Here is a 26,845-nt window from a genome sequence, read left to right on the forward strand (position 1 = left end):
AGGTAATGTCCATGTTTCCCTATGGCTCAAGTGGGCGATATTACAGTTTAACAGTAAAGCTGTTATGGGGTAATGGCCATTTTCAAAATGGAGGACAGATAATTCCATTGATCACAGTAGACAAACAGGACACAGGAGAGGAGAAAGACATTGATGAGTAGACTACACAGGAGGTAAGCATTTATTTATTTATTGTATTTATAAAGCGCCAACATATTACGCAGCGCTGGACAATAAATAGGGTGACATACAGCAAAATGACAATACCTGAATACAAGAAAGACCAGATCATGCAGCACAGTATGAGTACAAGGTAATGCTTAGTCACTGGAGGGGAGCATGGAGATTAGGCAAGTTAGGTTCACTCAGATGCATAGCATGGGTTCACAGTAATGGAGGTGCATGATCAGGTAGGACACAAAAGGGGGAGGACCCTGCCCAAAGGCTTACAATCTAGAGGCAGAGGTAAGGACACGGAAGGTAGGGGACCAGAGTTCAGCTGTGGGTTTAGAGCACTTGTGAGGGGTAGTAGGCCAGAGTGAAAAGGTAAGTTTTGAGGGCTTTCTTGAAGATGTTGAAGGAGGGGGTGTTAAGCTTGGAGGTGTAATCTCCACAGTCAGCATACAACACATAAGCTGACGTGAAGGAGGTACACACACCAGCACAAGGGATCAGAATATCCCCAGTTTAGTGGAGGAGAGGACTGACTCCAATAGGAGATTGTGGCGCACAGAGCCGGTGCAGATCCGAACAGCCACAAACAACACTTATGTACTAACGTCTCAGCGCAAAGTAGCGCTGAGCGCATAAACCAGGACTGAGGAGATCAGGACAGGTAGACAGAATGAACGCTTGCTAGCTAGCGATTACTTAGCGACAGCAAGCGTCCAAAACTAGACAGACTGGAATGAGGCAGCCAATGCGTTGCGGCGATGGCGTGCCTCACAAAGACAGGACAGGAGAGACAGGAAATAGCAGGATCAAGATAGATGAACGTAACACAGATAAATACACAATAAGTATGTTTTCCTAGCGTATTACAATTACAGCTATCAATGAAACTATTCGTAACGTCTGACTAACATATGTATATATCGGCAATGAACCGATATATGACATAAGCAGGAACTCTGACCAAGACTGGAGTAATACAGGGAACAGGACTCAGAAGGATTCGCTATCTCTTCGCAGAGATGAACGCAATCCACAAACAGGACCAGGAACAGGATAACTAGCTCAGAGTGCTGGAACGCTGACTAACGGAACACAGGATATAAACAGTTCGTGTACGTATATATCAGCGACACTGATATATTAACGTAACACGAATTCAAGGAAAATAACAAAATGCGCAAGTATGCGTATATATTGGCGATGAACCAATATATGACACAAGACAAGCAAGTAACAACTTCTAGAACAAGAGCAGAACTAGGAGGACTCGCTGACCCCTTCGCAGGAGTCAGCGCAGTCCACACGGACCAGGAACGAGGTGGGGCACGAGCAGAGTAACAGATACAATCTGAGACTATGATAGCCCATGAGGCATTGCAGGAAGCAGTTCTTTATACTGAGGTCATCCAATGGGAGCAGACCTGCAGATTCCCACACAAGTGAATGGTAATTAATCACAGGCTGATAGCAGGAAAAGGCAGACAATGATATGCAGCCTGCAGGAAAGGGACCGCCCCTCCACTGCAGCAGACAATGTTTGTTTACACAAGAGCATATTAAACTGTCATTAACTTCAGAGCGACTGCAGATGGAATCAGCAACTAGTTTAAGTGCAAACCAAACTATGCAAGCAAATGCATGTAATGACATTAGAGCTGCTTGGTTTGCAATACCACTGCAGTCAGCAGTAAACGCTGCAGAAGCGATCATAACAGTACCCCCTCCCTTAAACGCGGCCTCTGGACGCCTATGAAAACTGACATATTTCTCCTGAACCACCCAAACCAAAAAATCAGAAGTAGGAAATCCAGCAAACTGATCTGACTGAAAATTCATGAAGGTCGGATCCGTCCGACAAAACCAAATTCCCGAATCAGTCTCACCAAAACTAGACCAATTGGAACCAGAACCTACCGAACCATGCCCGTCAGCACCACAAGCCTCAGTGTGATACCCATCAGAACCACGACTTCCAGAGAAAAGCCCCCAGAAACTCTTTGAGCGATACCCATCGCCTTCCCGGGACCGTCCAAAAACGCCAAAGCCTTTGCAATGCCCACCGGAACTGTCCCCACCAACACAAAACCCACCGTTGAACCAGTCCAAGGTACCAGGACAAGTTTCCTCAGAGATCTCCCAGAACACTTGGAAGCTCCAAAGAGATCCCCACAGGTCAGAACGCCCCTTAGGCTCACATGGAGAACCATCAAGAACCCCTATGGAACCCAGGGCAACTCTAGAGTCAGGGTCACAAGGACAAACATCAAGATCAGGGTTTTTAGGGACCAGAACCATCTCCGGGCATGCAGGCCAACCGGCAACATCAGAACATGTCTCCACTAGGGAAGCGTGTGAGCACGCCAACACAGACACACTTGGGCACTCTGGCATACGAAGCACATCTGGGCACACCGGCACAAGAGAGACTTCTGGGCATGTCAAGGAACTGCAAACCTCAAAGTCAGTCAAGGTAGGACCGAAACCAGGACTGGGCAAAAAAAAATCATCATGACTAGACTTCACAGTTACTGGATTCTCACTAAAAAATGCAGGATCAGACTTAGATGTCTCTGATTCCAGCAAAGTTATTAACAAATCATGTTCAGGGGCATTTACAAGACAGGACAAATCTTCTGATGTATGCACCGAACTAGACAGGGTTCCCATAACTTCTTCTGGACTAGACAGAGACTCATCAAATACACTGGATTGGAGCTCATGAAGGGCTGCAAAACAAGTCAATAGTGCAGCAATCCCCACTGAACTAGGCAAAACTGAGTAACTCACTGGACAGGAAGGGAATTCAGGAACTTCTGCCACACCGGCCAGAGAACCAGAATTTTCCAGGATACAGGGCTGGGTTTCAGAAACACTCATTAACCCGGACTGAAATTCTGATATTTCTATTATTTTTTCCAGCGAGTCAGAATTATCCATGTTACAGGGCAAGACTTTTGAAACATTCAGAGGACAGGGCTGGAGTTCCTCGGCTGTTACAACACTGGAGAGGGACTCAACAACATTGGTTAAATCAGACTGTGTACAGGGCAAGGTATCTAACACACTTGCTGACGAGGACAATATTTCAATGGCTTCTGCTTCGCTGGGCAGAAATTCATCAAGTTTTATTAGAGCAGACTGTAATTCCAAAACAGCTGCTAGACAAGTGAATATTACTGTAACACCAACTGAGGTAAGCAGTGCCTCAGACTGTTCTGCTAGAGGGTTTGAAGTATCCAAAGTACTGGGTGAAGCATAAGACTCTGTGACCACAGCTTCACTGGACAGGATCACCGAACAGTCCACACTGCAGGGCAAAACCATGGAAGCACCTGCTGGACAGCATAATGATTCTGTGACCTGAGTTTCATTGGAGAGATCTACTGCACAATTCATGGTACAGGGCAAGTTCACTGGAACATTTTCTGAACACGGTAATAATTCTGCGATTTCGGACTCACATAGCAGACGCTCTGAGTTATTCATGAAACTAGAGTGAGGTGTAGAAACAGGAAGATCAAAACACAATGTTTGCGCATCTAAATCACCATTCAATTGTGAAATTGGACAATTCAGATGCTGGGGTTCTGAGATTTCTGGACAGGATTGCTGGGACTCAGAAACTGATGTAGTGCATCTATTGGCATCTGCTGGATCAGACAGGAGTTGAACTTTATTAACACAGGTAATTTCTGCAGAAGTGTTTGCAGAGACAGGCAAGATTTTTCTGGTGTCTGTTTCACTGAACAAAGACTCATGAGTACTGGCTAGGCTGGACTCAGAAGTCAGCAGGACCTCTGGGTCTTCTGCTGAGAAATTTGTGCAGGGCAAGATTAAGGAAGTATTAGTAATTTCTGTCTTACTGGGAAGTAACACTGAGTTATCCATGGTACAGGGTGGAATTACAGGAACTTCAATTTCACACAAAAGGAGCTCTGAATCACTCGCTGAATCAGCCAAAGGTGCTGAAGCAGGCGAGTCCTCAGGAACTGAGGAAGTGGAACAATCTCCACTTGACAGTGTGTCTTCCCTGGTATCAACTGATTGAATCGCATAAAAATCGTCCAGAATCATTCTCCACACATCGATCAATGGAGCCACAAAGTCATACCCACACACACCAGTTTTTATTAGGTTATAGGCAGACTTAATGCATGCATTCAATACTAATTCACTTTTTGCACTGTAAAACTGACAAAATGAACTTGCATCTTTCTTCCATTCATAGACCAGGGCTTCCATCTCTCCTCTCTCAAATGGAGGATCCCATGCATATTTAACAGCTGAGCATTCCGGCTGATCATAGTTTGCAAATGTGTTAGTGGCAGAAACATACATTGGGTTATTTAGCAGGTGATTGGCCGATTTCTTATTCCTAAGGATCTCCAATACCTGTAGCAAGTGTTGAACTGTAGTGTATGCAAATTTCCCTTGCTGCACGAATAAATTGATCTGTTCAATACTCTGTAATATATCTTCATAATCATATTCAGATAATTCATTTAAACAAGAACTTTTATTTTCCCTGGCTAGCAATGAAAGTTCATTAGTAGTTTCATAGGTCCATTTGACTCCCCTGAATGGTGACTGAATTTCATTATCTGCTACTGGCGGAGTCTCATTACAGATCTGATGCGCAGTCGCTAAGGGCAACGACTCCGCTGATTGTAACGCCTTTCTTTTGGAGCGTTTACGTTTGGCTTTAGACCCTGCTGCCTTAGCAGAAGAAAAGTTATCAGAACAATTATCTGCTTGCTGATTATTTTTGAAGGCAGTAGAAGGAGCAGCTGATTGACAAGCTGCCAGGAGCTTATCAAAAGGGCTAGGCAAATCGGTTTTGCGCAGCCAGTTATGGATCACAAACGCTAGAAATTCCAGTGGTCTTTCTTTTAAATTGGTATGATCTAAGACATCGTAGGCCCACTGAAACAATCTTCCCTTAAATAAAACATAAACTAGCTGGGAGGCCCACGTTGAAACAGGAGTAGCCTGGAGCTCGGGATTGGCCAGGAACCTGGTACATTCAGAAAAAAACTCATTTTCTGTTTCAGAATTGAGCTTCTCAAATTTCTTAAAGGAACAGGAACCATAACAAACAGTGTCATTTTTGCTGGGAACCCCCCCCACAATGGGGATTGGTAATGGGGCTATCATAATGTTAAGCTTGGAGGTGTAATCTCCACAGTCAGCATACAACACATAAGCTGACGTGAAGGAGGTACACACACCAGCACAAGGGATCAGAATATCCCCAGTTTAGTGGAGGAGAGGACTGACTCCAATAGGAGATTGTGGCGCACAGAGCCGGTGCAGATCCGAACAGCCACAAACAACACTTATGTACTAACGTCTCAGCGCAAAGTAGCGCTGAGCGCATAAACCAGGACTGAGGAGATCAGGACAGGTAGACAGAATGAACGCTTGCTAGCTAGCGATTACTTAGCGACAGCAAGCGTCCAAAACTAGACAGACTGGAATGAGGCAGCCAATGCGTTGCGGCGATGGCGTGCCTCACAAAGACAGGACAGGAGAGACAGGAAATAGCAGGATCAAGATAGATGAACGTAACACAGATAAATACACAATAAGTATGTTTTCCTAGCGTATTACAATTACAGCTATCAATGAAACTATTCGTAACGTCTGACTAACATATGTATATATCGGCAATGAACCGATATATGACATAAGCAGGAACTCTGACCAAGACTGGAGTAATACAGGGAACAGGACTCAGAAGGATTCGCTATCTCTTCGCAGAGATGAACGCAATCCACAAACAGGACCAGGAACAGGATAACTAGCTCAGAGTGCTGGAACGCTGACTAACGGAACACAGGATATAAACAGTTCGTGTACGTATATATCAGCGACACTGATATATTAACGTAACACGAATTCAAGGAAAATAACAAAATGCGCAAGTATGCGTATATATTGGCGATGAACCAATATATGACACAAGACAAGCAAGTAACAACTTCTAGAACAAGAGCAGAACTAGGAGGACTCGCTGACCCCTTCGCAGGAGTCAGCGCAGTCCACACGGACCAGGAACGAGGTGGGGCACGAGCAGAGTAACAGATACAATCTGAGACTATGATAGCCCATGAGGCATTGCAGGAAGCAGTTCTTTATACTGAGGTCATCCAATGGGAGCAGACCTGCAGATTCCCACACAAGTGAATGGTAATTAATCACAGGCTGATAGCAGGAAAAGGCAGACAATGATATGCAGCCTGCAGGAAAGGGACCGCCCCTCCACTGCAGCAGACAATGTTTGTTTACACAAGAGCATATTAAACTGTCATTAACTTCAGAGCGACTGCAGATGGAATCAGCAACTAGTTTAAGTGCAAACCAAACTATGCAAGCAAATGCATGTAATGACATTAGAGCTGCTTGGTTTGCAATACCACTGCAGTCAGCAGTAAACGCTGCAGAAGCGATCATAACAGTGGGCTGCCCTAATGGGTGGAGGTAGGGAGTTCCATAGTTTTGGAGCAGCTCTTGAGAAGTCCTGGAGGCGTGCATGGGACTGGATGATGCGGCGGGGGCGGTTAGGCGAAGTTCATTGGAAGAGTGGAGTGAGCGGCTAGGTGTTGGGGGTGGACGTGGACGTGTTTATGTTTATTTTGACTTTTAATTTTCAGTTCAGGTTTTCTTTAAGGAAACCTCCGGAGCATGCCTTTGTGCGCATACTTTCATGCAAATAGTGCATCCGCGAATGGTGAATCTGTCATATATATGGGCCCCAGGTGTCACTTATTTAATCTCTTGGCTTTTCCAAGAATCAGTGTCCAACAAGCATCTGGTTTTGTATGAAATTGTTGCTAAGAGGTTTGTTGCACCAAACCAATAAGAATTGGAGGCAGAGGGACATTTAAGTCTGGTACACACTTTCAATTATGAATGGTCAATCACTGACAATTTTTTCCACCTCCATGAAGTATGAGGATCAACAGATAATGAACACTATGAAGATATTGTGTAGGTAAGTTCATGCCAGTTCTGAGTCTAGCAACCATTGACCTAAATCAGTCAAAAGAAGGCCTTGGGGCAGCAATTTTAAAATGTAGTGGATCCATAAAACACTCACAGTGAATAACTAATGACGGACATTACAAGAGAACCAGGATTAACCTATTTACTTAGTCTGTGTTCTAGTACACTGGAAGAAATTGTCTTTTGGCGTTAGAGGCTCCTTGTAAGAGCTAATCTCACAAGACTACTTCATACAGTCGTTCCCAGATGAAATATGAGAGGTCAAGGAGAAAGGCTTCCAGGGCATGGGAGGGCATGGTGTTTTGGTGCCAGGTAACCATGCTCCAGAACTTGAAGTTGCACGGAGATATCAACCAGTCATGTTTGCAAGTGTCTTGGGACATCAAAGTGTATTCAGTGGTCTCTTTTTAATTGGCCCTTCTCATCTTTTTTTTTTTTTAGCATTGTTTTCTAGTATTTGTTCTATATATTAAAACTTTTACTACTACTACTCAAACTTAACCACTTCCCCTCCCATGGGACGAGTAACTACACCCCTGCAAAATGTCATAACTCCGTGCAGGGATGTAGCTACTACGTCCTTTCCCGCTCGCTTCCCCCGCTTACCCCCTTGCGTGCGCTCCCACGATTGTTACCACAGCTAACCGTTAGCCAGGAGATCAATGATTGGGAACACAGTTTACATTCATTGATCTAAGTCCCTGTGTAAATGAACACCGCCATCTGTTAGATTCACAGAAACACATACTTACACATCCACGCATTACTTCCTCTATGCGTAGTATGCGTAGTGTAGTGTTTTTTCATCTACAGACTGTCAGGGAACATCAACACTGAATCACTCGCTCCATCCTGCCAAGAAAAGATTAATCCAAATACTTTCTTGCAGGCAGCTTGTAGAAAAAGACAGGTTCTCTTCTTCCCAGCAAACCTTTCGGAGCAAGGAGGTAATAAAGATTTGGGAGAGATTGGAGTCCTCTCCAGCGTGAGTGTAGGGGGCGGGACTAGCTGCACGAGTTCACGCAGCCAGTCTAGCGTGTCTCTGCTTTGCTTCTGTTCTTGGCTGGAACTACAAGTTAATTGTCGGGAGATGAATGCGCAGTGAAGAGGCAGGTGACAATATAGTCCTCTTTTACCTGCTTGCCTCTCTGCGCTGGACTGCATTTCAGGTTTCTGGAAGAGAGCAACAGTAAAGGGGGAACATTTAGTTTAATAGTGGGGAAAAAAATCTGCAAAATAGAAGTGGTGGCATGCAGCAGCGTGCATGCCCACAGAGAGGGCTCAGAGTGCCACCTCGGGCACGTGTGCCATAGGTTCGCCACCACTGGTATATACAGTGTTGGTAGATATTCATCATACAGATCCTGTAATTTGTTGAGCGGGACTGATACATTTAAAAGTAGATGCAATGCTGGTCAAGTGTCAGGATTCGGCTGGTCATGTGGGCAGGATGCAGCTTATCATGTGGCAGGATTCGGCTGGTCATGTGGCAGGATTCGGCTGGTCATGTGGGCAGGATTTGGCTGGTCATGTGGGCAGGATTCGGCTGGCCATGTGGGCAGGATGTGGCTGGTCATGTGGGCAGGATGTGGCAGGTCATGTGGCAAGATTCGGCTGGTCATGTGGCAGGATGAGGCTGGTCATGTGGCAGGATGAGGCTGGTCATGGGGCAGGATGCAACTGGTCATGTGGGAAGGATGAGGCTGGTCATGTGGCAGGATTCGGCTGGTCGTGTGGGCAAGATGTGGCTGGTCATGTGGCAGGATTCGGCTGGTCATGTTGGTAGGATGTGGCTGGTCATGTGGCAGGATTTGGCTGGTCATGTGGGCAGGATTTGGCTAGTCATGTTGGTAGGATGTGGCTGGTCATGTGGCAGGATTTGGCTGGTCATGTGGGCAGGATGCTGATGGTCATGTGGACAGGATGCGGCTAGCCATGTGGGCAGAATATGGTTGGTGAGTTTGGCTGCATTTCCCCACAGGCAATGTAACCTTCATGCAAGAAATCACACGTTTTCATGTGTTTTTTTTTTCTCAACATAAGCAACCTGAAAAAGTACCCAGATCCCAATCTGGTAATTTGGGCGCGAGCAACATTGCGGTAAAATGGGCGCTGCATATACTGCAATGTAAACCGCGGCTATAGCGGCACCTAGGGAGTGATTTGGAGCCCCCGATAAAAGTAGCGTTGTTACAGGCCCGGAGTCAGGAACATTTAGTGGCAAAGGTGGCATGGATATCTTTCATAATTGCAACAGGGGGATGGTTAGAGTTAGGCAGCAGAGGGAGGGTTGATTAGGGTTAGCACTGGGTGGGGGCGGTCGATTAGGGTTAGGCAACGGTGGAGGGGTCAGTTAGGGGTAGGCATCGGGGGGTCGGTTAGGGTTAGGTATCGGTTCAGGGAGGGCTTGTGTGGGAATAGGGTTAGGTTTAGTGTTAAGTAGCAGCAGATTTTGCAGCGGGGCAGTCGCTTAGGGTTAGGTATTGGTGGGAGAAGTCAGTTAGGGTTGTAGGGTTAGGCATTGGTAAAGAGGGGGCTCGTGTGAGAATAGTTAGGTCTAGCATTAGTAAAATATCAACAAATTTAACCGATATTTTACTACTGGAATTACCACTGCCCAATAGTAGGATATTGGTAATTTTACATATTCTCCTAGTGGCTGTCTCCAGTGCCCAAATTACTGGCACCCTTTTTACAAGTACGCCGCGGATCTTTAGCATTTTTAAGTCATATCTATTATTTTCTTTTAAGTTTTATAAGCGTTATGAGCATTTAATAATGTTTACTGTAAGAGCTTGATTTCTTACGATCAGCTCATGGTAAAATAGTCAGTCCACTCTAAGCAGATATTTTGTCAGATTCTGGAGAGAGAATTAAACTGCATTATGGATTCTGATCTTTCTGTTTTCATTAAGATATCCCATTAGATAAATTGTGGTGGGATTAACCAGCAGTCCTGTCACTTCTGTTCAGAGAGCTGAAAAAATAATTTGGAGCAAAGAGTTTACGATTATAAACTTGACCAGCTGCCCCGTGTGCCTGATGGCTGCCATCTTGCTGCAGAGATTACTAAAGCGGTTATTGCTGAGCTTGGCTTCAGGAGGAAGTAAACACTGACTGGCCACAGCAGGCTCAGCTGCCGCCTGCATAGGGGGTGATTTAATTAAAGGCAAAGAAAAACAGATTACTCACACCATGTTAAATGAAGAGCTCAGGCAGATTTCACTCTTCGCTGTGCAGGAAAGATTTACTCAGAGGTCGTGTTGCCAAAGTGATCTACCAATGTGATTCATAAAGGATGGTGGAGGGGAGACACATATATATATATATATATATATATATATATATATATATATATATACACACACACAGTTGTGTTCAAAATTATTCAACCCCCACTGAAATTGAGTGTTTTGGCCAGTTTGACATTGATTTTGATCATTTCAGTCATCTTGTTTACAATTAAATCAAAGAGGCACTTGTGAGTCAGACAAATATAACATAACATTTATAATGAAATAACCACAAATTTCTTTTCTGTGCTCACATCATTATCAGTTTTATTCATCCCCCAAGTGACATTCATTCTTAGTACTAAGTACAACAACCTTTTCCAGTTATAACAGCTTTTAAACGTGAAGCATAGCTTGACACAAGTGTCTTGCAGCGATCTACGGGTATCTTAGCCCATTCTTCATGGGCAAAAGCCTCCAGTTCAGTCACATTCTTAGGCTTGTGAGCTGCAACTGCTTTCTTTAAGTCCCACCAAAGGTTCTCAATTGGATCTAAGTCTGGTGACTGCGATGGCCACTCCAAAATGTTCCGGCCTTTAATCTGCAACCATGCTCTAGTGGACTTGGAGGTATGCTTGGGATCATTGTCCTGTTGAAAGGTCCAACGTCTCCCAAGCCTCAGGTTTGTAACGGACTGCATCACATTTTCATCCAATATATCCTGGTACTGAAGAGAATTCATGGTACCTTGCACACACTGAAGCTTCCCTGTACCTGCAGAAGCAAAACAGCCCCAAAGCATGATTGACCCCCCGCCATGCTTCACTGTAGGCAAGGTGTTCTTTTCTTCATAGGCCTTGTTCTTCCTCCTCCAAAACATCTATGGGCCCAAACAGTTCTAGTTTTGTTTCATCAGTCCACAGAACACTATCCCAAAACATTTGTGGTTTGCCCACATGACTTTTGGCATACTGCAGTCGACTCTTCTTATTCCTTGGAGACAGCAAGGGGGTGCGCCTGGGAGTTCTGGCATGGAGGCCTTCATTACACAGTGTGCGCCTTATTGTCTGAGCTGAAACGTCAGTACTTGCATCTGACAAATCTTTTTTCAGTTCCTCAGCAGTCACACGGGGACTTTTCTCCACTTTGTGCTTCAGGTAGTGCACAGCAGTCAAAGTCAGCCTCTTCTTTCTGCCACGACCAGGTAGCATTTCAACTGTGCCCTTTGCCTTGAATTTGCAAATGATGCTTCCTATGGTGTCTCTTGGTATGTTTACCATCTTTGTAATCTTCTTATAGCCATTGCCCTTCCTGTGAAGAGAAATCACCTCTTCTCTTGTCTTCCTGGACCATTCTCTTGACTTCACCATGTTTGTAAACACACCAGTAAATGTCTAGAAGGAGCTGAGTATCACAGTCATTTTAAAGCTGCCTAATTGGTGCTTATTATGCTTGATTGCTGCTCGTTAACATCCACAGGTGTTTTCAATACCTGATCGAAAACACTTGAATGAACCTCTGTTCTTAAGAGTGGTAGTCTTTAAGGGGTTGAATAATTGTGTCAATGAAGAAATCACCAAAAAAACATTTAATACTGTATTACAAAAACAATTGATGTGACTTTAGTTGAATTTGGTTCTTTAAAAAGTCCTTGTAAGATTTCATTCTGAACACAATTACAAATGTTTACTACATTCCCTAAAACCCATTACAGCATTTGGGGTTGAATAATTTTGAACTCAACTGTATATATTAGCTTTAAATAGTTCAGTATACTGCTTAAAGGTTACCTAAGGTTACCTAAACCTATGTGTGACATGATGATTTAAACGTGTATATGTACAGTGCCAAGCATACATATAACTAGGCTATGTTTCTTTTTTTCTTTCTCTCACTCTAAGCGTTAAATTATCAGAGCTCAGAGTGATAGTTTAGGTGGCCATGCATCAGTTGATGTGCCACCAGATTGAACATTAGATGGATCCCTCTGTGAATAAATCTGATTAAAGAGGGATCTATTTCTTTCCCACACACTGCACATTTATTTCCAATAGATCTCTGTAACGATCGGTGAAGCAAACCTGTTGTTTAAAAAGGAGCAAATTATCGAATCTCTCCTGGTTTGTGGAGAACAAAAATTTACAGGCACTGCCACACAATTCTAATCAAATCAAGTCATTTGGGTGCTATACTAACTCCGGCAAGCAAATTTCTAGTTAGAGCTGCTAATCATGTCTATCAACATGGGGGCCTATGGCGGTGCCCAAAATTCTGTGGTATTGTAACGATCGGTGAAGCACAGAGAGGTCTGATTACCGGTGATCTGCAGTATCACAGGAAATACAGACGTATACCAGATTATATGTGATCTGCAGTATCACTGATAATCCAATATACTTGCTAACCTCTGTTCACCTGAGTAGAGTGTTGTGATTGGTGCAACAGTAATACAGAGGACAAGCCTCAGTGCAGCAAGGAGGACTGCACAGATTCCTTCCGCAGATCTGAGCTCTCCAAGACGGGAGGAGTCAGACTGACAGTGGGAAGGGAAGTCCGAAAGTGACACTCAGGAGGAAGTGTCACCAACAGGACGGGGGAACCGCCTCCAATCGTGAGGTCGGTTCTCGAGGTCGGACAAGCCAGGTCGTATACAGACGGACAGATAAGTACAATATCAGTAGGCAAAGACAGAGTCGGAGTACAGGCGGGGTTCAGCAACGGAGTATCAGATATATCGGGGTACAAAATCAGGAGGCAGAGGCGGAGTCAAAGTACAGGCAGGGTTCAGCAACGGAGTATCAGATATATCGGGGTACAAAATCAGGAGGCAGAGGCGGAGTCAAAGTACAGGCAGGGTTCAGCAACGGGGTATCAGATATAACGAGGTACAAGGTCAGAGTTCAGGAGGATAGTCGAGGCAGGCAAAGGTCATAACAGATAATCACAATCAAACTAGTACTTTAAGCTATCAACAGAATCTAGCTTAGTGTAGGATTACAGCTCCAGCTGGTCCCGGCACACTAACGGATCTGACTACGGATCTGGGTGCTCCCACGTATGTGATCGCAACGCCAGACACCCGAGAAATGACCAGCCAGTAGTATATATACCCCTTTCACTCCCCAGCACCTCCCACCGTGCTGGACCAATGGGGAGTGAAGCCAGAGTCAGCTGACCAGCCTGGTCAGCTGACTACTACTGACTGCCATAAAGGCCCTGCCTGAGTGCGCGCGCGCGCGTCACTCTAAATCTCGAGGGACCACATGTCCCAGCCACAGCAGCCCCGCTCCGAGTCTCTGCCGCTGGAGCATGTGCGCGAACCACCGCGTCCAACGCGGCGGTTTCGCCGCGTTCCGCAACATGCTGCACGGAGGCAGCCGCCTCATGATGCGAGGAGGCGGCTGCCTCTCCGTGCGATGCGGAAAGAGCCGCCCGCCGCTGGCTCATGGCGGCGGCTCTTCCGCGATTCCTCACAATCTCAGCATGAAATCAACCTGCTGCTGCCCCTTAAGTATATATGTCCCAACCCCTCCTACTTTGCTCGTGTGTAATGTTGAAGGCTCACCTGTCACACGCCAGTGCAAATCCTGTCCTCCTCCAGTGTTCACGTCACGCCGCTCTTGTGGTGACACCGGACACTGGAGGAGGCCAGAATTTGCGGTAGTGTGGCAGGGGAGCCTTCAACACTGCACACAGGCACAGGGGACACATGCACTTGGGGAAGCAGGGTCCAGTTGTTGCATTACGGAACAATGTTAGCACAGCACACTGGATTGGGCCCTTGCGACCGAGATTTTCCATCATTCCCGATCCTTTCAACTGATTTTGTCTGGAAATCAATTGAAAGATCAATCAGGTGTCCAACTGTCCATGTTGCAGTACCGATTCTCTTTAATTCTGATAAAATGATAATATGCAAAATTGAGTGATGCATGGGCACCCTTTCTCTAAAGTCGGACTTAGTCAGACCATAGGTAAGTCTTGCTGATAACTAATTACAGGCTATATAACACCTGCCTGGCAGAAAGACAATTCTGAGAGAAGGGAATAGATAAAAAAGCCAATTAAATGAGATGCTCTTCTATATACAGTAGCAATGTTCAGCATTATTCTTGGGATGTCTAGTATAAATCGCTTTCTTGAGGTCATGCCACAACATCTCAATCGGGATGAGGTCAGGACTCTGACTGGTCCATTTCAGAAGGTGTATTTTCTTCTGTCTAAGCCATTCTGTTTTTTTATTTACTTCTATGCTTTGGGTCGTTGTCCTGTTGCAACACCCATCTTCTGCTGAGCTTCAGCTGGTGGACAGATGGCCTTAAGTTCTCCTGCAAAATGTCTTTATAAACTTGGGAATTCATTTTTCCTTCCGTGATAGCAATCCGTCCAGGCCCTGACGCAGCAAAGCAGCCCCAAACCATGATGCCCCCACCATCATATTTCACAGTTGGGATGAGGTTTTGATGTTGGTATGCTGTGCCTCATTTTCACCTCACATAGTGTTGTGTGCTTATTCCAAACAACTCAACTTTTGTTTCATGTGTCCACAGAATATTTTGCCAGTACTGCTGTGGGACATCCAGGTACTCTTTTGCAAATTTTAAAATGTGCAGCAATGTTTTTTTTTGGACAGCAGTGGCTTCCCCTGCGGTATCCTCTTATGAACTCCATTCTTGTTTAGTGTTTTGCGTATCATGGATTTGGTAACAGCGATATTAGCATATGCCAGAAACTTTTATAAGTCTTTAGCCGACACTCTAGAATTCTTCTTCCCCTCATTGAGCATTCTGTGCTGTGCTCTTACAGTCATCTTTACAGGATGGCCACTCCTAGGAAGAGTAGCAGTGCTGAACTTTCTCAATTTGTAGATCATTTGTCTTACTGTGGACTGATAAACAACAAGGCTTTTGGAGATACTTTTATAACCCTTTCCAGCTTTATGCAAGTCAACAATTCTTAATCGTAGGTCGTCTGAGAGCTCTTTTGTGCAAGGCATCATTCACACCAGGCAATGCTTCTTGAGAAAAGCAAACCCAAAACTGGTGTGTGTTTTTCATAGGACAGGACACTGTAACCAACACCTCCTATCTCTTCTCATTGATTGGACTCCAGCTGGCTAACACCTCACTCCATTTAAATCTTGGAGATGTCATAAATCTAGGGGTTCACATGAATGCTAACATGGATGATACGAAATTGTGCAGAATCATCAACTCTCAGGAAGATAGGGACATATAGCAACAGGATCTGGATAGGATGGCTATATGGGCACATAAATGGCATGATGTAATTTAATGTTGAAAAATGTAAAGTCATGCATTTTGGTCGTACCAATGGTCTAGCACCATACAAAATAAATGAGATACAGGTGGGGACATCAAACTTGGAGAAGGACTTAGGAGTACTCAACGACAACAAGTTAAATAATTGTACTCAATGCCAAGCCCTGCAGCTAAAGCTAACAAAATTTTGGGATGCATTAAAAGGGAAATAAAAACTTGAGTTGCTAACATAAAAGTGCCCCTGTTTAACTCTCTAGTAAGGCCACATCTGAAATATGGAATTCAGTTCTGAGCACCACATTACAGGAAAGATATTGCAGTTTTAGAGCAGGTGTAGAGACGAGTAACAAAATTGATACGTGGCATGGAAGGTCTCACCAAGAAAGGTTAGATAAACTGGGTTTATTTAGTCTATAGAAAAGACGTCTTAGAGGGGATATAATAAATACATCAGAGGGCAATATAAAAGCTTGGCAGAAGAGCTTTTTGTCCCTAGGCCTTCTTAACGGACTAGAGGACATGATCTGCGCATGGAGGAAAACCGTTTTAGCCATTTATTTAGGAAAGGGTTCTTTACAGTAAGAGTGATTAAGATGTGGAATGCATTGCCACAGGAAGTAGTTATGGCAAATTCTATACCTGCATTTAAAGGGGGCATAGATGCTTTCCTTGCGTTGAAAGACATCCATGGCTACAATTACTAGGTTATGCCCAATGATCCAGGGATTTTATCTGATTGCCATCTGGAGTTGGGAAGAATTTTTTTTCTTTTTTGGGGCTAATCGGATCATGCCTTGTAAGGTTTTTTCGCCATTCCTCTGGATCAGCAGGGATATATGAGGGAGCAGGCTGGTGTTGTACTTTGTGATCTGGTTGAACTCGATGGACGTATGTCTTTTTTCAACCCAAATAACTATGTAACTGTGTGTTCCATAAAAACATAGCCGCATTTAATTATTTGTGTGGTATTAGTTTAAGCAGACTGTGATTGTCTATTGTTGTGACTTTTTATCACTGACATGATTCCATATGATAAATATTTTAAACACTGAAACAAAAATAAATTGTTGGAGTAAATATGCTGTCTGCTTTATACAGATCATATGTTCTATAAGTCAAAAGCCTACAGAGGAGATGGCTGTAGTGCCATGCTAGCTAAGCTTACATAGTCTACTTGCAGAGGCGTAAGTAGAGATCACTGGGCCCCCCTGCAATGGGGCCCCCTCTAGCCAACCCCCCACTTTCTGCAGAGGTAAATTGAGAACCAATGTTATTCAGTTGGCTAGTGCACTCTTTTATGTGTTTACCCCATGCAGATAAAAACAGTCAGCAGTGAGTGAAGCACTGCATGCATTTTCTCTATCAATTACATTAGCTTCTGTGATAAACCGTGCATGTTATCACACATACAGACACACATGGTGTACAGAAAACACATACAGAAAACTGACAGACAAGTATGCTTTCAGCTTCAGCCTTATTACACTCAATCTGTCCGCTTCTGATGGAGCAGAACTGGCTCTCCAGACTTCTCCACTCCAGCATCACTACAGTGCAGAGCACTTGGGGAGGGGTAGATAGCCTGCTGCACACTGGGGATAGTACAGCACTGTACACAAGACCCTGCTGAACACTGAATGGGAACTGTCTACAAATCTTTGTCTGCAAAACTTTGTATGATTCCTTATTAGTGTTGGGCGAACACCTGGATGTTCGGGTTCGCGAACGTTCGCCGAACATGGCCGCGATGTTCGGGTGTTCGCGTCGAACTCCAAACATAATGAAAGTCAATGGGGACCCGAACTTTCGTGCTTTGTAAAGCTTCCTTATATGCTACATACCCCAAATTTGCAGGGTATGTGCACCTTGGGAGTGGGTACAAGAGGGAAAAAATATTTGAAAAAGAGCTTATAGTTTTTGAGAAAATTGATTGTAAAGTTTCAAAGGAAAAAATGTCTTTTAAATGCGGAAAATGTAATTTTTCTTTGCACAGGTAACATGCTTCTTGTCGCCATGCAGTCATAAATGTAATACAGATAAGAGGTTCCAGGAAAAGGGACCGGTAACGCTAACCCAGCAGCAGCACACGTGATGGAACAGGAGGAGGGCGGCGCAGGAGGAGAAGGCCACGCTTTGAGACACAACAACCCAGGCCTTGCATGAGGACAAGAAGCGTGTGGATAGCAATGCATTTTGTCGCCATGCAGTCATAAATGTAATACAGATAAGAGGTTCCGTAAAAAGGGACCGGCAACGCTAACCCAGCAGCAGCACACTTGATGGAACAGGAGGAGGCGCAGGAGGAGAAGGCCACGCTTTCAGGCGCAACCCAGGCCTCGCATGAGGACAAGAAGCGTGCGGATAGCAATGCATTTTGTTGCCATGCAGTCATAAATGTAATACAGATGAGAGGTTTAATAAACAAGGACCGGAAACGCTAACCCATCACAGATGTTCATTGTTCATGTTACTTGGTTGGGGTCCGGGAGTGTTGCGTAGTCGTTTCCAATCCAGGATTGATTCATTTTAATTTGAGTCAGACGGTCTGCATTTTCTGTGGAGAGGCGGATACGCCGATCTGTGATGATGCCTCCGGCAGCACTGAAACAGCGTTCCGACATAACGCTGGCTGCCGGGCAAGCCAGCACCTCTATTGCGTACATTGCCAGTTCGTGCCAGGTGTCTAGCTTCGATACCCAATAGTTGAAGGGTGCAGATGGATTGTTCAACACAGCTACGCCATCTGACATGTAGTCCTTGACCATCTTCTCCAGGCGATCGGTGTTGGAGGTGGATCTGCACGCTTGCTGTTCTGTGGGCTGCTGCATGGGTGTCAGAAAATTTTCCCACTCCAAGGACACTGCCGATACCATTCCCTTTTGGGCACTAGCTGCGGCTTGTGTTGTTTGCTGCCCTCCTGGTCGTCCTGGGTTTGCGGAAGTCAGTCTGCCGGCGTACAACTGGCTAGAGGAGGGGGAGGATGTCAATCTCCTCTCTAAAGTCTCCACAAGGGCCTGCTGGTATTCTTCCATTTTGACCTGTCTGACTCTTTCTTCAAGCAGTTTTGGAACATTGTGTTTGTACCGTGGATCCAGAAGGGTATAAACCCAGTAATTGGTGTTGTCCAGAATGCGCACAATGCGTGGGTCGCGTTCAATGCAGTCTAGCATGAATTGAGCCATGTGTGCCAGAGTCCTGCCAGAATCCTCATCATCCTCTTGTGAGCGTTGTGATAGTTGTGATGCATCATAGTCGTCACCTTCTTCCTGGTCTGCTTCTGCTGACCATTCGCGCTGAATTGTGGAAGTCCAACGTGCACCGCTCTGGCCCTCGTCAGTGGTGGCATGAAATTCCTGCTCCAACTCCAGCTGTTCCTCCTCCTCTTCTTCGTCAAAGCTGCTGGGGCCAGCGTTTCCTAAAGCAGATGGCCTGATGTTGGTATCATCACGCTGATCGTTTTCTCCTTCAGATTCCCCCAGTTGCATCATGACAGCTGTTTCTTTGATTTTCAACATTGACTTCTTCAGTAAACACAGCAGTGGTATGGTAATGCTGACTGAAGAGTTGTCACTGCTCACAAGCAACGTGGATTGCTCAAAATTTTGGAGGACTTGGCAGAGGTCCAACATGTTGGCCCAATCGGATCCACAGAAGCTTGGCAGCTGTCCGGATGCGCCTCGGTACTGCGCCGTCATGTACTGGACCACTGCACTCTTCTGCTCGCAAAAGTGGGCTAGCATGTGCAGCGTAGAATTCCAGCGCGTAGGGACATCACACAGCAAGCGATGGTGGGGGAGATTAAAGCGCTCCTGCATCTCGGCGAGTGCCCCCGAAGCAGTACTGGAATTTCTACAATGTTTGGCCACTCGTCGCACCTTCAACAGAAGATCGGCCACGCCTGGGTATGTCCTCAGGAACCGCTGAACTACTAGGTTCATCACGTGCGCCAGGCAAGGGATGTGTGTCAGCTTAGCCAACCTTAAAGCGCGAATGAGATTACTCCCATTATCACACACAACCATGCCCGGTTTCAGGTCCAGCGGTGCCAGCCACAAATCCGTCTGTTCCTTTATTCCCCTCCAAATTTCCTCCCCTGTGTGCTGCTTATCCCCAAGGCAGATCAGCTTCAGCAACGCTTGCTGACGCATGCCAAAAGCTGTGCTGCACTGCTTCCACGATCCTACTGCTGCTGGGTTAGCGTTTCCGGATGAGGTACAGCTTTGAGATGCGTTGGAGGAGAAGGAGTCAGAGAGGTAGATGCTGCTGTTGTTATCCAGTGGGAGGGACGGCGGTGCAGCTGTTTGCGGCGTGGGCAACACCCGCGCCGTAGCAGGTGACGAATCGCTGCCAGGCTCCACAAGGTTCACCCAGTGCGCGGTAAGGGAGATGTATCGACCCTGGCCGAACGCACTCGTCCAGGTGTCAGTGGTGAGGTGAACCTTGCAGGCAACGGCATTCTTCAAGCTTCGGGTTATTTTGCTGACCACGTGCTCATGCAACTCAGGCACTGCAGAGCGCACAAAGTGGTAGCGGCTGGGAACCACGTAACGTGGGATGGCCACTGACATCATGCCCTTGAAGCTGTTTGTCTCCACCACTCGATATGGCAGCATTTCGCAGGCCAGAAGCTTGGCTATGCTGGCTGTTAGTGCCACGGCCCGGGGGTCATTTGCTGGCAATTTCCTCTTGCGCTCAAACATCTCCGAGACAGACAACTGAACCGTAGGGCTGCACACTGAAGGGCTGTTGGTTGTTGTGTTTGATGAAGACTGGAAGACCTCAAGAGCACTATTCCGGAAAGTGACAGCGTCAGCGTCGTCTGATGTTTGTGAATGTTGTTGTGAACCACGCAATGGCTGGGCTACTGCTGCTGCTGAGGAGGGTCTGGTGGTGAGTCTGGTGACCCCAAGGGAGGCAGTGTTGCTGGTACCCTGTCCTGCCGCGTTTGCCCACAGAGTGGGATGTTTGGATACCATGTGGCGGGTCATGCTGGTGGTGGAGAGGTTGTTAATATTTTTCCCCCTGCTCAGGCGGGTCTTGCACACCTTGCAAATCACCATGGTACCATCCTCACTGCAGTCTTCAAAGAAAGGCCAGACTTTGGAACACCTGCCTTGCTGGCGATTTCTGTTTGCGCCTTTTTTGCTTCTCACTTGAACTTCCACGCTTGTGGTGCCTAAAATTTCGCGCCGCCTACCTTGTGGCACAAGGCGAACTCGTGCAGCAGTGGGTTCTTTAACAGACTCATCTGTGCTGCTACGACGGCGATGTTCTCCTTCACATACAAAATCTGGGTCTGTGTCCACATTGTCCAAACCCTCCTCTTCCATCTCCTCAAACTCGTCATATGTGATTGTGGGCCGCGGCCGTGGAGTAGAGCTCCCCAGAACAACCTCTGCGCAGCTCACTCCAACGTCGTCTTCCAGATCTTCTCGGCCGACCTCCTGCAATTGAAACCCCTCCTGCCCAACTTGCTCTGGGATTTGGGTTTCAAAGTCCTCGGACTCGCCTTGCATTTCAGTGCGCGGTGCATTTCCCACAGTAAATGGTTGTGAATCCGGGCACAACATTTCTGGCTGTTCCATTGATCTTTGAAAGGTGGAAGTTTGTTGAGCTGGGAATACAATACAATACAATACAATAACATTTCTATAGCGCTTTTCTCCCATAGGACTCAAAGCGCTTAGGCTCTCTCAGATTCAGTAATTAGTAGGATGAAGTATTCACACAACAAAAGTTATATTTCTGCAAATGCCAGACTGAACAGGTGGGTTTTCAGTCTGGATTTAAACACATCCAGGGATGGGGCTGTCCTGATCTGTTGAGGTAAGGAGTTCCAAAACATAGGGGCAGCATGACAGAAGGCTCTGGGACCAAAAGTTTCCAAGTGGACTCTGGGTATGACTAGATTATTAGAACCTGTGGATCTGAGAATGCGGGGATTGCTACGCAGCTGTAACATATCTTTCAAGTATCCAGGGCCTAGATTATTCAGGGATTTAAATGTCAGTAGGCCGATCTTGAATAGGACCCTCCATTCTATAGGTAGCCAGTGAAGGGAATGCAGGACTGGCAGTGACGGGGTTGGTTGGTTAGCAGTCTGGCAGCAGTATTCTGTATCAGCTGTAGGCGGTACAAGACCTTTTTTGGAAGGCCAGTGTAGAGAGCATTGCAGTAGTCCAGTCGGGATGTGATGAAGGCGTGGACTAAGGTTGACAGATCTTCTGGGGGTATGAGGTGCTTGATTTTTGCAATGTATAGCTCCTGCGAATACCCCATTGTGTCCTGAGGAAATTCTTCGGACTGGTTATTTGGCAGTTGTGTGCGTGGTGTCGCTGCCGGTTGTGTCAGCTTTGTACCCACTGGCTCCTTGTAACTGGCTGAGGACTCGGACCTCGTGCGTGATGTGCTGGTGCTGCTTAACCCACTGCTGGATGCTTGAGAGGTCATCCAATTAATTATCTGGTCCTGTTCTTTTGGATTTGTGAGGGTTGATTTACTGGACAACATGGGCGGTATTGAGTGGGTTTTCTTCGGTGCTCCACTGTGGCCTGTACGTGAACCGTCAGGGTAAACACCTCTTCCCTTGTCCCTCCCTCTTTCACAGGATTTCTTCTTCATTTCACTTATCCTTAAAGTACACGCTGACTGGCAGCAGTACAGTGGCAGTACAGAAATGCTATATAGTGGTGGGTGAGCGGTGTACTACTATTCCCAGCAGCGACACAGAGCACAATGCTATACAGTGGTGGGTGAGCGGTGTACTACTATTCCCAGCAGCGACACAGAGCACAATGCTATACAGTGGTGGGTGAGCGGTGTACTAATGTTCCCAGCAGCGACACAGAGCACAATGCTATACAGTGGTGGGTGAGCGGTGTACTACTATTCCCAGCAGCGACACAGAGCACAATGCTATACAGTGGTGGGTGAGCGGTGTACTACTATTCCCAGCAGCGACACAGAGCACAATGCTATACAGTGGTGGGTGAGCGGTGTACTAGTGTTCCCAGCAGCGACACAGAGCACAATGCTATACAGTGGTGGGTGAGCGGTGTACTACTGTTCCCAGCAGCGACACAGAGCACAATGCTATACAGTGGTGGGTGAGCGGTGTACTACTATTCCCAGCAGCGACACAGAGCACAATGCTATACAGTGGTGGGTGAGCGGTGTACTACTGTTCCCAGCAGCGACACAGAGCACAATGCTATACAGTGGTGGGTGAGCGTGTACTACTATTCCCAGCAGCGACACAGAGCACAATGCTATACAGTGGTGGGTGAGCGGTGTACTACTGTTCCCAGCAGCGACACAGAGCACAATGCTATACAGTGGTGGGTGAGCGGTGTACTACTTTCCCAGCAGCGACACAGAGCACAATGCTATACAGTGGTGGGTGAGCGGTGTACTACTATTCCCAGCAGCGACACAGAGCACAATGCTATACAGTGGTGGGTGAGCGGTGTACTACTGTTCCCAGCAGCGACACAGAGCACAATGCTATACAGTGGTGGGTGAGCGGTGTACTACTATTCCCAGCAGCGACACAGAGCACAATGCTATACAGTGGTGGGTGAGCGGTGTACTACTATTCCCAGCAGCGACACAGAGCACAATGCTATACAGTGGTGGGTGAGCGGTGTACTACTATTCCCAGCAGCGACACAGAGCACAATGCTATACAGTGGTGGGTGAGCGGTGTACTACTATTCCCAGCAGCGACACAGAACACAATGCTATACAGTGGTGGGTGAGCGGTGTACTACTGTTCCCAGCAGCGACACAGAGCACAATGCTATACAGTGGTGGGTGAGCGGTGTACTACTGTTCCCAGCAGCGACACAGAGCACAATGCTATACAGTGGTGGGTGAGCGGTGTACTGCTATTCCCAGCAGCGACACAGAGCACAATGCTATACAGTGGTGGGTGAGCGGTGTACTACTGTTCCCAGCAGCGACACAGAGCACAATGCTATACAGTGGTGGGTGAGCGGTGTACTACTATTCCCAGCAGCGACACAGAGCACAATGCTATACAGTGGTGGGTGAGCGGTGTACTACTATTCCCAGCAGCGACACAGAGCACAATGCTATACAGTGGTGGGTGAGCGGTGTACTACTATTCCCAGCAGCGACACAGAGCACAATGCTATACAGTGGTGGGTGAGCGGTGTACTACTATTCCCAGCAGCGACACAGAACACAATGCTATACAGTGGTGGGTGAGCGGTGTACTACTGTTCCCAGCAGCGACACAGAGCACAATGCTATACAGTGGTGGGTGAGCGGTGTACTACTGTTCCCAGCAGCGACACAGAGCACAATGCTATACAGTGGTGGGTGAGCGGTGTACTGCTATTCCCAGCAGCGACACAGAGCACAATGCTATACAGTGGTGGGTGAGCGGTGTACTACTATTCCCAGCAGCGACACAGAGCACAATGCTATACAGTGGTGGGTGAGCGGTGTACTACTGTTGCCAGCAGCGACACAGAGCACAATGCTATACAGTGGTGGGTGAGCGGTGTACTACTATTCCCAGCAGCAACACAGAGCACAATGCTATACAGTGGCGGGTGAGCGGTGTACTACTATTCCCAGCAGAGACACAGAGTGGCAGTAAACACAATGCTATACAGTGGTGGGTGAGCGGTGTACACAGAGTGGCAGTAAACACAATGCTATATAGTGTGGGTGAGCGGTGTACTACTGTTCCCAGCAGCGACACAATGACTGGGGGGACCCTGGCTAGCCTGGCTGGAGAGAGAACTACCCTGCCTGCCTACCCAAAGCTAAACCCACAGACAAATGGCGGAGAAATGACGTGGATCGGGTATTTATTTACCCGAACCACGTGACCCGTTCGGCCAATCAGAGCGCGTTCGGGTCCGAACCACGTGACACAGCCAATCACGAATCACAGCGCTAGCCGAACGTTCGGGGAACGTTCGGCCATGCGCTCTTAGTTCGGCCATATGGCCGAACGGTTTGGCCGAACACCAACAGGTGTTCGGTCGAACTCGAACATCACCCGAACAGGGTGATGTTCTGCAGAACCCGAACAGTGGCGAACACTGTTCGCCCAACACTATTCCTTATCAGTGGGTGAGAAGATGCAGTCATTAGAATAATTGTGCAGAGAACAGAAAGTTTTTTCTCTCCTTGTCCTTAGTTGTCAGTCTCTCAGGACAGGGCCCCAAGTGGCTTCTGGACCCCTATGCAGCTGCATCCCTTGCAGGATCTATTGTTACGCCCCTGTCTTTTCGACTCCCTTGTGGGTAAATCCAGCAACAGAAAGTAGAGAAGAGCATTCTGATTCCAATAATTAAAGAAAAATACAAAAACAAGTAAGGAAATGGTTGCGTTTTGGCACTTTCCTATACTACTCTGCTGCCCTAGATACAGCCCTTCGTGCCTGACTGATGGCTAGGCCAGTTGGTTTTCATCAATAACTCTGTTATGGTCATCCCCAAGTTTCCAGTATGACAAGTCCTCATTCTTTCCATTCCTACATTCTGTCCTATTCTTTGCACTGTAGGTAGGTAGTGCACATACATCAATAACATGTTATTCTGTTGAAAGTGGTCCAATTTCCTGACTGTCTCTGTATACTTACTATAAAATGCTAAGATTATAGAAATGTCTCCTTTTATTTAAAACCTAATGCTTCATTCCCCAGCCTACAGTATAACCCATCTTCCAATTTTCCTTACAATGAGTACATTTATTGCACTGATGTAACTAATCTCATTTATAATTCTTTATTAGGTTTATTGTTATGCATCTTCAACCCACTCCCTGGCCTGAAGCAGCTGTGACAGCAAATACAAAATAAGAGATGTCTCATTGGAGGCCAGAAGTTCAGCATTCAAAGAGATCTGTTTATTGTCAAATGAATCATGTCTACAATAAAGCTAAATGTGAAATTAATACCGTTTCATAAACTAATCTGGTAGAATTAAAGACTATCTGCATGCACAGCTAATATCCTTCCGTAAGAAAGCAGTGAGATTGAAAACCCCAAAAAATATCAAGCTAGGCTTCTCTTTTTGCCTTATTTGCATAGTAGCACTACCCGGACGATTTATCAAGAGAACTTCAAAGAAAACTGGAACAAAAGCAGAAACAGTGCCAAGAGTGATTAGTCAAAATACTTGTTTCATTCATAAGCAGCTGAAACTTGATTGATTGCTGTGGGCAGCATCTACAGTTTTGCCCCAGTTTCCTTTGCAGCTGCCATGGTGTGTTGGTTTGGACAGCTGGTGTGCTTGTCAGTAGGGCGATATGTGAGTTCTAGAAGGCTGTGGGACGTTTTAAGGGTAAAGTACCAGAGGGGGAAGAAGCACATGTGCAGAGGGGGAGGAGAGGTGCGACTTATGAAGAGAACTCAGTGGAGGGAGAGGTGACTCACCTTTCTGAAGACCCTGGGCCGAGAGAGATGCACGCAATCTGTCTTCCACTTTGGCGTCCTAGTTTCCGTGACTGCAGGATGCCAGTCATCATGTGAATTGCTGCCACCAGCAGTTTAAATGGGAGTATTCATCCTATGGACAGAATTTATTGTCCAAGTAAATTTACAATTACAAGGAATTTGAAGTGCAATGGACTCATTATTATTATTATTTAGTATTTATATAGCGCCGACATATTACGCAGCGCTGTACAGTGTACATATATATCTTGTCACTAACTGTCCCTCAAAGGAGCTCACAATCGAATCTCTACCATTGCCACATGTCTATATTATGTAGTGTAAGTACTGTAGTCTAGGGCCAATTTTAGGGGGAGCCAATTAACTTATTCGTATGTTTTTGGAATGTGGGAGGAAACAGGAGTGCCTGGAGGAAACCCACGCAGACACGGAGAGAACATACAAAATCTTTGCAGATAGTGCCCTGGCTGGGATTCGAACCAGGGACCCAGCGCTGCAAGGCGAGAGAGCTAACCACTACGCCACCGTGCTGACTCATACAGTATATGACAATCAAAAACACAGTATAGCTCATTACAATTTGGATCTGCTATTCTGCTATGTCTTGTCTTCCGGATTGGATCATGTGTGCCCTTTACTTGCTGTATATTCTGATATCAGTGACTTGACAATTTTGCATTGTTTGTATTTTTGTATTTTATCTTGTTCAATAAACC

The 26,845-nt window shown here is 46.2% G+C and overlaps 1 long non-coding RNA gene across 1 annotated transcript in view; it reads right to left on the minus strand.

The window, feature by feature from the left end:
* LOC137528351 (uncharacterized) overlaps positions 1-26,845 on the minus strand; it is a 63,198-nt gene that overhangs the window by 27,255 nt on the left and 9,098 nt on the right. The window contains exon 2 of the long non-coding RNA XR_011023370.1: positions 26,109-26,241. This is a non-coding gene — a long non-coding RNA (uncharacterized lncRNA). The remainder of the gene's footprint in view (positions 1-26,108; positions 26,242-26,845) is intronic.

This window comes from Hyperolius riggenbachi, chromosome 8 (genome assembly GCF_040937935.1).
Source record: "Hyperolius riggenbachi isolate aHypRig1 chromosome 8, aHypRig1.pri, whole genome shotgun sequence".
Classification (NCBI taxonomy): domain Eukaryota; kingdom Metazoa; phylum Chordata; class Amphibia; order Anura; family Hyperoliidae; genus Hyperolius; species Hyperolius riggenbachi.